Source organism: Lathyrus oleraceus, chromosome 4 (assembly GCF_024323335.1).
Source record: "Lathyrus oleraceus cultivar Zhongwan6 chromosome 4, CAAS_Psat_ZW6_1.0, whole genome shotgun sequence".
Lineage (NCBI taxonomy): Eukaryota > Viridiplantae > Streptophyta > Magnoliopsida > Fabales > Fabaceae > Lathyrus > Lathyrus oleraceus.
In genome coordinates, this window is record NC_066582.1 from 288,158,225 (window position 1) to 288,176,679 (window position 18,455).

At 40.1% G+C, this 18,455-nt stretch overlaps 1 long non-coding RNA gene across 1 annotated transcript; it reads right to left on the bottom strand.

The window, feature by feature from the left end:
• Positions 1-1,620: 1,620 nt before the first annotated feature.
• Positions 1,621-3,330, bottom strand: LOC127135455 (uncharacterized). The gene is made up of 2 exons (XR_007808560.1): positions 1,952-3,330; positions 1,621-1,847 (listed from the first exon to the last, which is right to left on the bottom strand). It is a non-coding gene; the product is annotated as an uncharacterized LOC127135455 (long non-coding RNA).
• Between the last annotated feature and the right edge of the window lie 15,125 nt (positions 3,331-18,455).

An 18,455-nucleotide genomic window follows, 5' to 3' on the forward strand; every position in this document is an offset into this window, starting at 1 on the left:
GTATCTTGATGGACCAAAAAAAAGAAATGTCCATGTAATAGTTAGGGATCAAGCAAAAACATACATACGTTGGCTAAGTCGAAAACCCGAAAGGGATACTTAGACAAAAACAGGTATGCTAGTGGACAAAAAAAGAGAAAAATGTCCAGGAAAATATTAGGGATAAAAGACATTTAACTGTAAAGCTTGATCCTATTTCATCAAAGTTAGATCTCATACGGCAATGGATTGATCCAATCATCATCAACCAAAGCGAAGTGTTGGGACCTAGATCTTATAGGGGATGGTAGCCTCTGTTGTAACCAATGGAAATTCATATAAAATTTCCATTGCCATTTACCTTTATTTTTCAATTTTTGCAATTTCCTCTTCAAGGGTTCTGCATCCTTGTACTCACATCACGTGTACAAACTTTTTCACATTTAATAAAATTCATTTTCCTTTATCAATTGCTTTTCTTCATCAATTTTAATTTCCCATATTTTGTTTGCAAAGTAAACGGTTATTTTGATCATATAATGCCACAAGAATAATAAAAAGCTAAAAACAAAAGAAAAAAAACTTCTTGCATTGCTTTGTTTACTTGAAAAAGTTCTAAAGGGAGATCAGTAGTCTACAATAAACGCTTGATACACGAAAGCATCTCAATAAATGCCCGATCAGGTCGTATATTCCTTTTCTCCCCAACATGATCAGGAGTTGAGATCCCCCAACAGTTGTGGTAAATTGAGACCTTCCCCATGTTCTACGAGTTCTTTGGTACAAATATCGGAGAGTCGAAGTCTACCACCATACTAGAAAGAGTCTCACCCTCATAAATATCATTCATGTCCACTCACCAAAATATTCCACATTGCATCATAGCATACATAACTTCATGCATTATGAAAGATCAATCATACATTGCATATATCATGCATATCGAACATTTCTCTTGCGACTAATCTATTTCTCAATAGAATATTTCAGTAAATCTCCAATAGATAAACCTACAAAGTTTTACCTTCCATTTCATATCCCAAATAAACAAATCCCCAATACACTTAACTTCCTTTCAATACTTCTCCATTTTCAACAGATAAATTTTTGGATATTCTTGTATTTAATCTTCTGCTATCGTAAATGCCCGAACGGTCAGCACTATTTCATGTATTTAAGTCCAAGATGATTAAATAGGGGCAGCTGTCATACCTCAAAAATTTACCCTATCCCTTTTATGTTCATTTGGCTTATAACTATGCTCATTTACATATTTGCCTATTGATCATACATTTGGGAGTCATTCATATCATTCATTTGCATTTGCATATAGTTCCATTATCAGGTCAAAGGTTCAATAGTATTGTATTTAACAGGTTAACTTTAGTGTATAGACTTTTTGCTCAACGATCAGATGTTTTGGATTTATTATACTTGGTGGATGAAGTGTACAATTGCGTGGGGAACAAGTTATCTTAGATTGTTTTAGTTGGTTCTCTTGGAAGGAAAAGAGACCTTAGGAAAGAAGAATGAAAAAATGTTCACATTTGACCTTGAGGCACCAAATGACTTAGTCAAACTCAAGAAGTGTTCATTCAAGTTTTAAAGGGAATATTTGAAGCACAAGTTCCAACTAAAATCAAAAGTTGTTGCATTACGATACACTCATTCAAAAAATCATGTTAATTTCAGGGATATCCAATTACATTATAAGAAAAAAATTATTTTTTTTTACACATTTTTATCAAAGTCAAGTTAACCACCCTAAACTTCTAAATCTACCTAGATAGCACTTCCCATCTTTGTGCCTTCAAAGACCTCCATATTTTTCCAACTTTGTCCCATGTCAAGTCACCTATCCGTAAAGCCTGCAACAAGAAACATGCATAGTCAATATTCATACTCACAACACAATGCGTATCAAAGTGACAAGAGCATGCTTCAATTCCATTTCAAGAATCACAGAAATCACCATAACAGGTCATTCATAATAACACATTGCAAAACCAGTTCAACATCAATTAAGCACAAACATGACAACAACAATTCCTATTAATTTCCTCCAATTCCATAATCACTAATACCACATTTTTAAATAACAAGGCTAACTTAATCCAATTAGCTAACACATCCCTAACAATTAACATACTGACTTGACATAACAACAATAATCTAACTAATTCAAACTTTTCATAACTGCGCTTAACTGCGCTTAACTAACTGAACCTCTTAAAATAACTATGATATCACTAGCTCTAACTTCAAAATTCAATTTAGCAAGCAAGTTTTCCTAAATGTCATCAACTTTTCAGTTTCAATTAATTTTCATCACAATTTTCTCTCCACCAAATCATTTCTAAAGAATACAACTCATTAGCAATTAATTGCTTTATCAATTCAAACAACTCCAAATAACTGATTTTTGAACCATTTCATTTTTTCAACATCATAACTAACTAATACTAACCAAATTCAATAATGAACACTAACTGGTTCATTCAATAACCCTCTTACAGCAGTTAATAGAATTTCAATAACACACAAACTGCAGAAACTAATTCAGTTTGAAAACTCAACACAACCTAATTGAAGTCTAACATTTAATTGACATCTAACCATATCATAACTATATATAACATTAACAGAATCACTAACAGGAAACTGAATCCCAAACTCTAACCTCCATTCAACATTCAGTACAACTAAACATCTTTCCTAAGCTAACCTACTTCAATGAGCTAACCTAACTAATAATCACTAACAACTTTTTTCTCTGTTAAAACTACTAACAATCACGTTTTTTATGCGTCTTATTTAAATAACTAATAATTAACTCTATTAACAATCCAATTAACAATTAACTGCAATTCAAAATTCACTAACTGATTTTCTTCATTTGTTAACAGTTAACTTCATCTAAGTCTTAGTGGAAACAAATAATGTAGAGTTTTCCCTTGGGAGCCAAACCCCTAAGGTTTATGATCCAATTGATTCGTTTTCACCATTTAATTTCAAATTTATAGTTCTAGGGTTCTTTCCTTTGACTTCGATTTAGGACTATGGCAGAGGACTTAGTGGAAACAAATGAGGGATTTCGAGAGAGCAAGACATGGCAAGCAATTTGATGTGAGGTTTTAGGTGTTTGGACCTCCGCCGCCGTTGGACACGATTGTCGGCGCGACGGAGCAGAGGTTCTGATGGCGACATATTTTGAGGTATGGAAGATGCAAGGAACAAGTGAAAATGTGAATGAATTGCTGAACTCCCTACTCCCTCTCTTGCAAACGCGTTATGGGCCTAGAAAGCCCTTAAGGCCAATATATTTGCTCATTACACCCTTGGATTGCATCACATACCCTCTCCTCTAAAAATTATACAAACCATTGGCTACCTTTGCTGAAACCCATAACTATCTTGTAATCCACACCCCGTGGAACCTAGCGCGCCCTTCATTTAATTGATAGTTTTTTTTTCCTTTTTTTTATCACTTGTTTTTTTATTTTTTCTACATACTTTAATAATTTTTTTTAACACCTTTTATTTTGTTATAATTTTTTTTTTGAAAATAAATAATAGTGCACTTAGATATTAATTTAGGTAGATTTAGTTTTAGAATTGATTTTCAATTAAATTTGTTTTAGAAATTAATAAACATGTTCACATTAGATATTTGATTAGTATTTTAGTTTTAATTTTAGAAATTAGCATTGTAATTTCTTCATTGATTTTAGTAACTCATAAAATTCATGTGCTTATAGTTCTGGATTCATGCCCTAATTCATTAATCAAATTCAATTTTGATCAATTAATCACTTCACTTTTCCCCTATCCAGTCAAGTGATCAAAAGTCTCTTGGTCATTTAATAGGATTAAATCTCTATATTTTCACCTCACACTCAAGTCAAATACAAACTCAAGACTTTTAAGACCTTGGACATCAAGACTGGATCATTGCTTCATCACTCAAGCACAACAAAAATAATCTTCTTCAAACACTTGTGAGTTATGATTCAAATTACGTGCCCCGATCCTTAAGCAACAAAGAAGGAAAAGTGGGATTTTTCCTATCCTTGTTTTGAGTGCCTCTGTGTATGGGCTTATGCCCCAATTATTCAAAGTATTCGCCTCCGTTCATAGACTTTAATGCAGTTTAGATCGAATGTTTGTAAAGTCTTCTTCTCCAGAGACAACATCTAAACATTGCAACAATCTTCATCAATAATAAACTTCCTCTTTGGATCAAATACTACATTATTTGGACTTTCATACTCTCTCTAGGTTAATCAATTCATGGTTAAACACCCATCTCGGAACCAAGAAACCTTTCCATTCATGTTTGCTTTGTCAGACCTCTCATGCTTAGGCAAACCATTTCTCATGCATGTTTGCTTTGTCAGACCTCTCGTGCTTAGGCAAACCATTTCTTATTCATGTTTGCCTTGTCAAACTTCTCGTGCTTAGGCAAACCCCCTTTTCATGCATGTTTGCCTTGTCATACCTCTCATGCTTAGGCAAACCCTCTCTTCATGCATGTTTTCCTTGTTAGACCTCGTACTTAGGCAAACTCTCTCTTCATGCATGTTTGCCTTGTCAGACCTCGTGCTTAGGCAAAGTTCTTCCTTCATGCATGTCTGCCTTGTCAGACCTCGTGCTTAGGAAAACACATTTTCTCTCTTTGTCTACACCATCTGTTGGTTAACACCACACTCTTTGGTTTATATACACCTATCCTATGGATACAAACAACACAACCTTTAGTTCAAACAATACTTTCACCACAATACTCTTTCAATACAAACAACTTTTTCTCATTTTCTATTCAATCAACTCTTTCTTTTTCTTTTATCGTGCAAAATTTTCAAAACAATTTTCTTTCTTTTCATAAAAATAACTGTTACAGTCCGTTCCTTAGAAGTAACACTAAAAGCTTGGAGCATCCGACCTAGGATCAAATCACCTAACGTCTATGCACTTCTAGGATACGATTATAACTGTTCCGTAAAATAACCAACATATATGTATTTTCTACCACGAATTACAGAGCTTTAATTTCCACATTCCACCATGAGGATATTTAGGCACGAGGGCCTTAATCCTCAGCGAGCACACTAATTAATAAACTTTTTTCCTATTTGCAAGTAACCTTTAGATAGTAACACTCATCCACGCAAAAAATTATCAAAATGGTTCCCGTTGAGTACAACGTATGTGAGGGTGTAAGACCCCAATTTTGACCCTAAGATCCCTCATGGCATCATAACATTGCATTTGCATTGCCTCAAGGATCTTTAGCATCTTGGTTCTCTTTGCCTTTGGGTGGGACTCCTTGTGATTGGTTTGAGATCACCAAGCATGCTTAAATTATACATCATTGTTTCTCTTATTTTTGTTTACTAACCAAAAGCACAAAAATGTGTCACTAACATCTTTTGTTCGAAGCTTGAGTATCATCCAAGACACTTTGTGGGTTCTATTTAGATGATCAGTCAACACAAGGAAATGGCTTGAGATACTTCCAACAGGTTCAAATGGGGTCTATTCGTCAGTCAAAACGTTAATCTTGAAGGAGCAAAAGTTTGTTCATGAGCTGTCATGCTCGCTAGGCGAAGCCCACGCGTTTAAAAAAAAAAGAAAATTAATAATAATAATAATAATAAATAAATAAATAAATAAAATATAACAGAAAATTTTTGGACTTGGGCCTCTCTCATTTGAGCCCACAGGTCCACAAAATCAGGTTATAAATTCAGAGTTTCAGTGAAACAAAATTTCATTCCATTCCAATTCTATTCTATTACCCTGGCAGGAAAAAGATAGTGAGAGAAGAGCTAACAGAGTTCAGAGCAACCTCCAGAGACTGAAGGGAACTCATCGGCAAAGAACCAATTCCCTCTCATATAAACCCTAAGAGTGCTTTGCAAACCCAACCGGGAAATTCAATTTCATTGATCTCTCCAGTCAGGTTTGCCTTATTCCCATTACTTTATGCTTTTAATTTGAATGCTCTGAATGTATGAGGTATTATGGGTAAATTTGATACCCTTTTGATGCATGTGTTTGACAAGAGGTTTAGGCCTCCTACCCTTGGTTGCTTTTTGTGAGCTTTTTGTGAATTTTAATGGCATGATTCATGTGGTTACATTTTGATTTGGGGGAAACTCTTGGTTACCCTATCTTGTTTCTCTAACCTGTTTGTTGAGTTTTGTTTTGTGAGGGCTCATATGACTCTTGCAGAGATAGTTTGCCTGGTGTTCCACTTTATTTGTGGGATACCACTTGGAGGTTCATTCTGATTACCTGTACTGACTCACTTTCTTTGATGGTGTTAGCTTGGAAGGATCTCAGGGTTTTTTTGTTCTGTTAATTACTGTTACTTCGGATCTTTATCCGTGTGGTACTTTTACATTTTCCCGTATTTTTACCGCTTTCTTAGCTGGAAGACCTCGATAGGAGGCAATGTTTTGTGTGTTTACTTTATGCAGGTTCCTTCGTCTAGGACTTCCCTTTTGCCTGAGCGTTCCTAAAACGCAAACAAATTCATTGAGTTTTCTTCTCCATAGAACACGTTTACTCCTTCTACTACAGGCGAGTAAGTCTCCAAAGGTCGAGCATCCGGTAGATTGCACAGTAACGTCGTTCGCCCCAAACCCTTAACCCCGTAGTTGGTCGAACTACGTTTTGCTCTGATTTTCATCCCAGATGAGATACGTAGGCATAAGACGCGATGTCTTAGCGAGCACACTCCTCTTTAACCCATAGGTAGCCGAGCTACGAAGACTCTGATTCTCAGATTCAGATGAGATACGTATGCAGTGGATGCGACGTCCGTGCGAGTCATTTTCTTTTGACTCTTCTTTTAGTAAGTAGTACATTAGATAAACATACGCGCTTTTCTCATCCCTTCAATCATGTTTGCACAAATAAATTTTCAAAAAAAAACAACAACCTTTGCAACAAATGTGAAAAGGGCTCCCTAGGAGTACCTAGGATGCTTTGGGTGCCTAATACCTTCCCATTGCATAACCAACCCCCTTACCCAGATCTCTGACATTTTACTAGTTTTTGATTCGATAAAACTTTTAGGTTTTTGTTCGCTTTCTAACCATTCCTTTGGATAAATAGAAGTGCGGTGGCGACTCGACTTGTATGATTTACCTTGGATTTAGTCAATATCTCTAATGGTAACGAATACCCCGCTACAGAAAGTGGCGACTCTGCTGGGGAGATCCACTGGTGGGTTTTGCCTCCTTTTCATATTTTTTGTATTGTATTGTATATTTATTTATGTGACATATTTTTGTGCAATTTGGGATTACTGTATTGTATGTAATGATTGAATTGCTTGAATATTAATTCCTTGTATGCTTGGTGATCTTTGTGAGATGAGTTTTATACCCGAACTCGAGTGCACTTAGGATAGGAGAATGGCATAGTCTTGTCGACTTGTGTGGAGTTATTCCTTAGGAAGTTGACTTGCAAACCCATTCACTTGGTGGAGGTCATGTTGGGATCAATAATGTCATACACAAGTAAGTTGTGGTTAGACATTACTTTTTCCAATATAGACCTTAGAAGCCAAGGACCTTAGTTTACCAAACCCATCTTGGCATATTCTTAGGATGTAGTGCGAAAGTCGTTCAAGTGTAAGATTTGATACGATTGTTACGCGATACTACACTCATAAGAATCTCTCTTGAGAATATTTTTGGAATACGAGTAGTCGTTTCTCCGATAATATCCGAAAGATGGGATGATGATTATGAGAACCTCTTGTAGAACATATTTGGCAGGTTTAAACCCTAGTACACTCCCTTTTGGGTGGTACTTAACCTAACTCCATGCTCGTGACTTACAACAAACCCTTGATTCATGGTTGATCCATTCATGAATCCTTAATATCCATGGAACTTGGGTGTTGATAAGGTGTAAACCATAATCCACCAAAATGGATGATTGATATTAAGGATAACATGATCCATCCCATGACCTTTGTTTGGTGTGCTTTGCTTGATCCTTGAGTGTGATTGTTGCATTCATGCACCCATTTGCATCCATATCATCAATAAATAAGAAAAATTTCAAGGAACTTAAGGGGTTTATTTGCAAAATTTTCAGACATGGAAAGACAAAGAAGGAATACAAAGAAGTACAGCTTCAGACAACCAGATTTGAAAGAGTTAAGGAATCTGACATCCTATGTATTAGATCCTTTGGGTTTCAAGGCTCGTTTTGGGAAGCTTCTTCCTCTTCTGACTACTCAGGTGGATGAAGGATTGGTGAGTGTATTGGTGCGGTTTTATGATCCCTTGTACCGTTGCTTCACGTTTCCGGATTTCCAGCTTTTGCCTACCCTTGAGGAGTATGCTTACCTTGTGGGTATACCTATTCTAGACCAGTTGCCGTTCAGTGGCTTGGAGAGTATTCCTACTTCTCAAGAGATAGCTGACATGTTACACATAGATGAATCTCTGGTTGGTGCTCATATGACTACCAAAGGTGGAATTCAAGGTCTCCCTTCTGAGTTCCTCATTGCTCAAGCTACTATATATGGGAAGGCCATGAGTGAGGATGCCTTTGAAGCCATATTTGTACTTCTCATCTATGGATTGGTATTGTTCCCCAACATCGACAAGTTTGTGGATGTGAACGCTATTAGGATCTTCTCTACTCTTAATCCCGTCCCGACTCTGTTAGGCGATACCTACTTCTCTTTGCATATGAGGAATGCAAAGGGTGGTGGCGCCATTGTGTGTTGTTTGCCTCTGTTGTATAAGTGGTTTATTTCTCACTTACCTCAGACGGTCGCTTTCAAGGAGAACAAGGAATGTCTATGGTGGTCCACGAGACTTATGTCTCTCACTAATGATGATATCTCTTGGTATAACCGTGTGTATGATGGTGTGCAGATTATTGACTCTTGTGGCAAATTCTCCAATGAACCTCTTCTTGGTACATGTGGTGGGATTAACTACAATCCTGTTTTGGCACGTCGGCAACTTGGGTTCCCCTTAAAGGATAAACCCAATAACATTCTGTTAGAGGGTGTATTCTTTCAGGATGGTAAAGATCCCCAAGGCTTGAAAGCTAGGATGGTCCGCGCTTGGCGCAAGATTCATAGAAAAGGAAGGAAAGAGTTGGGTCCTAAGAATTGCATCGCTTTGGAACCTTACACTGTTTGGGTTAGGAAGAGGGCATATGAGTACCTCATGCCTTACGAGTATCCGAGACCTACACCTATGATTATGGCTGGGCCTTCAACCCTCCCTAATCAAGGAGTAGAGGAGTTGAGAGATAAAGACCGTTCACGTGCCTGGATCCGTGAACGTGAAGAGTTGCTTCAGCAGATTAAGGAGAAGGATGTGTTGATTGAGTTTCTTGAGCATCAGGTTATTGATGACCCTGATGATATATGGACTTCTCTACTTCCTCAGTCTTCTAAGTTCTGGAAGAGGAAGTATGATCGACTCGCCAAAGAGAAGGCCGATATGGAGGCAGCCTACGAGAGGGAGGTGAAGAGGCTTCGCGCATCTTATCTTCCTGTGTCCCGAGCTTTAGATGATTGTTTCTAGGGATCCATAGGATGGTTATTTTCCTTTTCTCTTGTATATGATTGACGATGTTGCACTTCTTTTCCCTGATATTATTTGATGAGATATTTCCATATGTGATAAAATGCTTAATATTTCCAAAATTTGCAAATAAAACTCTAAAGTTCCTTTGAAATAAAAAACAAATCATATGCACAAACATTGCATGCATCATATGCATAAGCAGGTTTTGTTTCCGGTCCCTTGCCCTGTGGTCTAACTCTGTGTCCTTCATTTATTTTGAAGACAAGCTGACTCACCGGTACTACACTAGAGCCAACATTTCAAGACTGATGGATCACTTAGAGCAAGAGAACCGCGAGCTGAAAGAGGAAGTGGCCAGATTGACTGCCCTAATGGAGTCATTCATGGCTGCCCAGAGCCAGTCTTCTCCGACACCTTTAACTCCTCCCCAGAGGACAGTTATCTCCGAGATTGTCTCCTCTACCGTGCCTGCTGCCAGTGCACACTTTGTTCCAACAGCCATGCCAACCGGATTCCCGTGGGGGATGCCTCCCAATTTCATGCCCGAGGGTCCTGTTCCCACCTTTGCTTCTCTGTCGGCATCTAGCCCGGTCCTTGTCGTTCCTCCACCTGTTGCGCATACTTTGCCCAGGATGGACGACACCATCTATCATTCTGAGTCGTCTGAGGGTCCAGATGTTTATGAGAAGATGGATGCTATGAACGATCAATTTCTTGAGCTTCGCAAGGAATTGAAAACTCTCAGAGGGAAGGATCTTTTCGGCAAGTCTGCTGCCGAACTCAGCTTGGTTCCAAATGTGAAGATCCCTGTGAAATTCAAGGTCCCTGATTTTGAAAAGTACAAAGGAAATACTTGTCCTCTCAGCCACCTGGTCATGTATGCCAGGAAGATGTCGACTCAAATCGATAATGACCAACTACTCATCCACTACTTTCAGGACAGTCTGTCCGGTGCCGCTTTGCGTTGGTACATGGGTTTAGACAACGCGAACATCCGATCCTTCAATGATCTCGGCGAAGCCTTCGTCAAGCAGTACAAGTACAACATGGATATGGCTCCCGATAGAGATCAATTGAGAGCCATGTCCCAGAAGGATAAAGAAACATTTAAGGAGTACGCCCAGAGGTGGCGAGAGGTGGCAGCACAAATCGTGCATCCGCTAGAAGAGAAAGAGATGACTAAGATCTTTTTGAAGACTTTAAGTTCTTTTTATTATGAGCGGATGATTGCTAGCGCTCCTTCTGACTTCACCGAGATGGTGAATATGGGGATGCGTCTAGAAGAAGGGGTCCGTGAAGGACGGTTAACCATAGAAGAAGGCTCTTCTGCCAAACGTTATGGGGCATTTGCAAAGAAGAAAGATGGAGAGGCACATGCTGTGATCTCCCATGAGAAACCAAGAAGATCCTCTGTAAGGAGGAAGACTGTGTGTCCCGCCAGTAACCAGCACCAGGTGGCTCATATAGCACCTGTTTTCAGAGACAATCAACAGTATCAGCAACATAGTAACAATCAGCAACCACATCCGCAATATTAGCAACAACAGCACCGACCGCAGCAGCAGGCCTACCAGCCTTGAAATAGTAATCAAACCAGCACGAGTTACGAGAGGAAAAGGGTCACCTTCGATCCTATTCCTATGACGTACGCAGAGTTATATCCCTCTTTGATAGAAAGGAAGCTGATTACTCCAAGAGACCCACCGGCTATACCTGCTAACCCCCAGTGGTGGTATAAGCCCGAGTTACATTGTGTTTACCATTCTGGTGCTCCCGGCCACGACGTGGAGAATTGTTACCCTTTGAAGACCAAGGTTCAAGACCTTGTAAGGTGTGGTATTTTATGTTTTGAGGACGTAGGCCCTAATGTGAAGAAGAACCCATTGCCCGAACATGGGAAATCTGTCAACATGGTCCAGGGTTGCCCTGGAAAATGCAAGGTCAAATATGTCAGTCATATTCAACAGTCCCTGGTCCAGATGCATCGTTTGTTGTGTGACTACAGTCATTATGAGCATGACCATGATAGATGCCGAGTCTGCTCTGTTAACCGATTGGGTTGTTGCCAGGTGCGCAAGGATGTTCAGGAAATGCTGGACGAAGGAGTCATTGAGATCCTTTAGAACAGGAATGTTGATGAAAATGAGCCTGAGGTCAATGTGATCTCCCCAGTGTTCTGGATACCCGAGCCTGTTATCATCAAGTACAATGGTAGCAAGTAGAAGGCTTCTCCCACTCTGATCATTAAGCCTGTTGGTCCTGTGCCTTACTCCTCTGAAAAGGCAGTTCCCTATCGCTACAACGCCGTAGCAGTAGAGAATGGGAAAGAGGTGTCCTTGCCCTCTTTTTCTGTTGTGAATATTGCCGATGTTGGCGGTTTGACCCGTAGTGGCCGTGTATTTTCAGCACCGCCGAAGCCTCAAATTAATGCTGATTTTGTTGAACACCCGACCGGGAACGCTGTGAATTCTCCGAATCCGGCACTTGCTGTTAAGCCCTCCTCCGTACTGAAAACTCCTACTTCTGTTGGCCCGAGTGGCAATGTGAAAGAAGACTGTGATGAGATGCTGAGACTCATCAAAAGGAGCGAGTACAATGTTGTAGACCAACTTCTACAAACTCCATCCAAAATATCTGTGTTATCCTTACTCTTAAATTCAGAACCACACCGAGAGGCTCTGCAGAAGGTGTTGGATGTGGCATATGTAAATCACGATGTCACTTTGGAGCAATTCGATAGCATTGTCGCAAACATTACTGCTTGTAACAACCTGAGCTTTTGTGACTCTGATCTCCCTGAGGAGGGAAGAGACCACAACTTGGCATTACATATATTTATGGGTTGTAGAGACGACGCCATGTCCAATGTACTGGTGGACATTGGGTCATCATTGAACGTATTTCCAAAGTCCACTCTCTCAAAGCTATCATATCAAGGGCCTCCCATGAGGCAGAGTGGGGTAGTTGTGAAGGCTTTCGATGGGTCTCGTAAGACTGTGATTGGGGAAGTTGATCTCCCGATCAAGATCGGACCAAGTGATTTCCAAATTACCTTCCAGGTTATGGAAATTCACCCATCGTATAGTTGTCTCTTAGGCAGACCATGGATTCACGAGGCAGGCGCCGTGACGTCCACCCTACACCAGAAATTGAAATTCGTGAAAAACAAGAAGCTGGTGGTGGTAGGGGGAGAAAGGGCTCTCCTGGTTAGCCACTTGTCTTCCTTCTCTTATATAGATGCTGAGGTTGAAATTGGAACTCCTTTCCAAGCTTTATCTATAGCTGAGTCTGTTGAGAAAAGAGCTCCTTCATTTGCTTCCTACAAAGATGCAAAGTTGGCCACTGAGCTTGGTGCAATTGCTGGTCTAGGAAAAATGATTAAGTTAGAAGACAACGAATCCCGGGCTGGCATAGGCTTTTCTTCTGGTTCTTTCAACAAGCAAGGGTTATTCAAGAGTGGAGGTTTCATCCACACTGGTCTAGATGAGGAGGCCGCTGCCGTTTTAGAAGAAGATACAAAGGATTCTGGCAATTTCATCATCCCTGGAGGGGTCTGCAACAATTGGGTCGCTGTGGATATTCCAACAGTTGTCCATAAGTCAACGTAATAATCACTTTGTTTAAAAACCCTTCTCTCATGCAAAAAGGAGGAGTGATGACATTGTGGGCGCATAAATACAATGATATTTTCATTCAATAAATTCATGTTAAATGTTTGTTTTTCCATTTATTTTCCCTTTTTGCTTTTTGCATGAAATTGGTGATCACATAAAACCCTAAAAAATAGAATAAAATCAATCTTTCCATATGCATAATGATTTGCCTTGTCTGAATTCTAAGAGCTTTTCATATCCAAAATCATTATGCAGGTTGATCAAACCCATTGAACATAATGACCCAACACCATCTCCCAATTTTGAATTCCCTATATTTGAGGCAGAGGAAGATGATGTTGAAGAGATTCCTGATGAGATCACCCGGCTACTTGAGCATGAAGAGAAGATCATTCAGCCGCATCTTGAGAATCTGGAAACAGTCAACTTGGGGTCTAAAGATTGTGTGCGAGAGGTAAAGATTGGGGCACTTCTGGAAGAATCTGTTAAGAAGGGGTTGATTAAGTTGCTACGAGAATATGTTGACGTCTTTGCCTGGTCATATGGAGACATGCCTGGTCTAGATATTGATATTGTGCAACATTTCCTACCTCTAAAGCCTAAGTGCATGCCTGTAAAGCAGAAGCTCAGAAGAACTCATCCTGATATGGCAGTGAAGATCAAAGAGGAAGTTCATAAGCAAATTGATGTGGGGTTCCTGGTGACTTCTATATATCCTCAATGGATGGCCAATATTGTGCCCGTGCCTAAGAAAGATGGAAAAGTCCGGATGTGTGTGGACTATAGAGACTTGAATAAAGCTAGTCCGAAAGGTGATTTCCCTCTACCACATATTGATATGTTGGTAGATAATACAGCTAAGTTCAAAGTCTTCTCGTTTATGGATGGATTTTCCGGATATAATCAGATTAAAATGGCACCCGAGGATATGGAGAAGACAACATTCATCACACCTTGGGGAACATTCTGTTATCGAGTGATGCCCTTCGGTTTGAAGAACGCCGGAGCCACGTATCAACGAGCTATGACCACCTTGTTTCATGATATGATGCACAAGGAGATTGAGGTATATGTTGACGATATGATTGCTAAGTCAAGAACGGAAGTTGAACATGTAGAGCATTTGTTGAAGCTTTTCCAGCATTTGAGGAAATATAAGCTTCGTCTGAATCCCAACAAGTGTACATTTGGAGTCCGTTCTGGCAAGTTATTGGGCTTCATTGTTAGTGAAAGAGGTATTGAGGTTGATCCTGCCAAGGTCAAAGCAATACAAGAGATGTTTGCGCCCAAAACTGAGAAGCAAGTCCGAGGTTTTCTTGGCCGCTTGAATTATATCTCCAGATTCATATCCCACATGACTGCCACATGTGCGCCTATATTCAAGCTCCTCCGGAAAGATCAGTCCCATGATTGGACCGAGGATTGCTAGAAAGCTTTTGACAGTATTAAAGAGTATCTGTCTGAACCTCCGATCCTGTCTCCGCCTATAGAAGGAAGACCATTGATCATGTATCTGACTGTTCTTGAAGACTCGATGGGTTGTGTCCTTGGTTAGCAAGACGAATCAAGGAAGAAGGAGTATGCTATTTACTACCTGAGTAAGAAGTTCACTGATTGTGAGTCTCGATACTCAATGCTTGAAAAGACATGTTGTGCTTTGGCTTGGGCTGCTAAGCGCTTACGCCAGTATATGATAAATCATACGACTTGGTTGATATCCAGAACGGATCCAATCAAGTACATCTTCGAGAAGCCTGCTTTAACAGGGAGAATCGGCCGTTGGCAGATGTTGTTATCTGAGTATGATATTGAGTATCGAGCTCAGAAGGCTATTAAAGGTAGTATCTTGGCTGACCATTTGGCACATCAGCCCATTGAAGATTATCAGTCAGTTCAGTATGACTTCCCGGATGAGGAAATTCTGTATTTGAAAGTGAAAGATTGCGATGAGCCTACACTTGATGAAGGGCCAGAGCCTGGTTCCAGATGGAGTATGGTGTTTGATGGCGCTGTAAATCAGTATGGAAATGGTATTGGGGTCGTGATTATTACTCCTCAGGGCGCGCATATTCCTTTTACAGCAAGGCTAACTTTCAAATGCACGAATAATATGGCTGAGTATGAGGCCTGTATTATGGGATTGGAGGAATGTATTGACCTAAGGATCAAGCATCTTGATGTATATGGTGATTCGGCCCTCGTTGTTAATCAGATTAAGGGTGAATGGGAAACGAATCAGCTTGGCCTCATTCCATACAGAGATTATGCGAGGAGGATTTCAACGTTCTTTACTGAGGTTGACTTCCATCATATTTCTCGAGATGAGAATCGGATGGCAGATGCTCTTGCTACGCTTGCCTCAATGATTATGGTTAAATTGTGGAATAAAGTCCCCAATATCACTGTGATGCGCTTGGACAGACCAACTCATGTATTTGCAGTAGAAGAAGTAAAAGATGATAAGCCATGGTATTATGACATCAAGTGTTTTCTTCAGAGCCAGATTTACCCGCCTGGGGCATCTGTAAAAGATAGGAAGACTTTGAGGAGATTGTCAGGCAGTTTCTACCTCAATGGGGAAGTGCTTTACAAAAGAAATTTTGACATGGTTCTGCTCAGATGCGTCGATAGACACGAAGTAGACCTGTTGATGACTGAGGTCCATGAGGGTTCATTTGGTACTCATTCCAATGGACATGCCATGGCTAGAAAGATGTTGAAAGCAGGCTACTATTGGCTGACAATGGAGTCTGACTGCTGCAAATACGTGAAGAAATGCCATAAGTGTCAGATTTATGCGGATAAGATTCATATTCCCCCGACACTTTTGAATGTGATCTCATCACCATGGCCTTTCTCCATGTGGGAAATTGACATGATTGGCATGATAGAGCCGAAAGCGTCCAATGGACACAGATTTATTCTCGTAGCAATTGATTACTTCACCAAGTGGGTTGAAGCGGCGTCGTATGCAAATGTGACCAGGCAGGTGGTCGTGAAGTTTATCAAGAATCAACTCATATGCCGATATGGTGTGCCATATAAGATCATTACTGATAATGGATCTAACTTGAACAACAAAATGATGAAAGAGCTGTGTAGCGAGTTCAAGATTGCACATCATAATTCTTCTCCTTACAGACCCAAGATGAATGGGGATGTTGAAGCTTCTAACAAGAACATTAAGAAAATTATCCAGAAGATGGTTGTTACGTACAGAGATTGGCATGAGATATTGCCATTCGCTTTGCATGGCTATCGTACATCTGTCCGCACTTCAACAGGGGCAACCCCTTTCTCTCTTGTTTATGGCATGGAGGCTGTACTCCCAGTAGAGGTGGAGATCCCATCAATGAGAGTCTTGATGGAGGCCAAGTTGACTGATGCTGAATGGGTTCAGAGTCGTTATGACCAGCTAAACTTGATTGAAGAGAAGAGATTGACTGCCATGTGCCATGGTCAGTTATATCAGCAGAGAATGAAGAAAACTTTTGATAAGAAGGTCAAGCCTCGTGTGTTCCGAGAAGGTGACCTTGTGCTCAAGAAAGTCTTGTCTTTCGCGCCCGATTCCAGGGGCAAGTGGACTCCAAACTATGAGGGTCCATATGTTGTTAAGAGAGCCTTTTTAGGCGGTGCTTTGATACTTACGACTATGGATAGGGAGGATTTCACTCGTCCTGTGAATTCAGATGCAGTCAAGAAATACTTCGCCTAAAAAAAATAAAAACTGAATAGCTCGCTAAGTTGAAAACCCGAAAGGGCGGCTTAGGCAAAAATGAGCGTCTCGGTGGATTGAAAACCCGAAAGGGCGATCCAGGCAAAAGTTAGAGACACAAAAAATATATAATAATGATATATGTATCCCGCTAGATTGAGTACCTCATCCTGGGGCAATCTAGGCAAAAATTAGGGATTTGGCAAGTAACTGCATCCTGACAAGATTTTGTTCTACAACTGTCGTCCGTCAGAGATCCTTGCTCATTATCAGCCAAAGCTTCAAATACATTGGATTCAGAATTGGTGGAGAAATGGTCATTATGTTCAATGTAGCCCTTTTCCAATATATATCACCAATTTCAAATTTGTAAAGATCTATGGAGTCTTGCCATTCGCAGACTATCATTCTATCAAATAAATTTGAGCCTTTTATCCAATTATTGGCACTCTTATCTGTTTCTATTCAACAAATGTTTTGCATGTTTTGATTAAGAAAATATCATTGTTTCAAACAATCAAATTTTTTTATAATTTGTTTTTAAACAAAATGAACATTCACAATGACGAAAGGATACTTAGGAGATCCTCAGTGCTCTCCCAAGGGTGGTACGATCCCCAACAGGGTAAGATTTTGTCCATATTCCTGGCATGACTGTATCTCCTCCCTCCGGAACCCCTTGTGGTTTATCCTACCAAGTGGATTGCTTGTTGAGAGTCACCTCTATTCCCTTCAGCGGAGTAGCAATCTTTCTTCCTCAGCAACTTGGATCTCTTTGGGCAAGAGCGGTATTTGGTGGTTGATCCCGATAAATCCTTTATCTCCTCGGATAGATTCCCCAGTAGAGTTGTTGGTGTGGTGGACCGTGTCTGTGATAACTCTCGTCCCCAGCTGGAATGATTGATGATTCATTCCCTGCAGAGTTCTGTGTTTCCTGGTATCTCTGATCCCCAGCAGATTGGATACTCTCCGGTGAACTTGGCTTTCTCTCTTGAGATGTAGTACCGGGTGGTTGATTCCTGGACCTGGTTGTGTTAGATATGTCTGTCTGTCAGCATACATCATACATAAACCACGCATATTCATGCATAATTATAACATTCAGATATTCATGTTGCATTCTTTGCCATATATCCTTGTTTGTTGTCTCCTTCTATTTGGTGATATATTTCCCCAAGCAAATGTGTGTGTCTGATCTCTCCATATAGAGTCAGCTCCATAGGCAGAAAGCGTCTACCCTTTCTTCCATATTCCCCACCGGGTTATATCCTCGTGGACGTTGATTGTTTTTGTTCCTTCCCAACACATATATTGGGATGGTTTTCCCCACCGAGTTATATCCTCGTGGATGTTGATTGTTTTTGTTCCTTCCCAACACATATATTGGGATGGTTTTCCCCATTGAGTTATATCCTCACCGGGACAAGTCTTGATTTGGTGTGCCTATCTAGTTTGATCCTAGATCGGTCTCTTGAGACTCTTTTCCTGTTTCCCCGTGGTAAATAAATAATTGCTCAATAATTAGTAATTATTATCCCCGACGGAGTCTGTGTTTCTCTACCCTTATACCGGTAG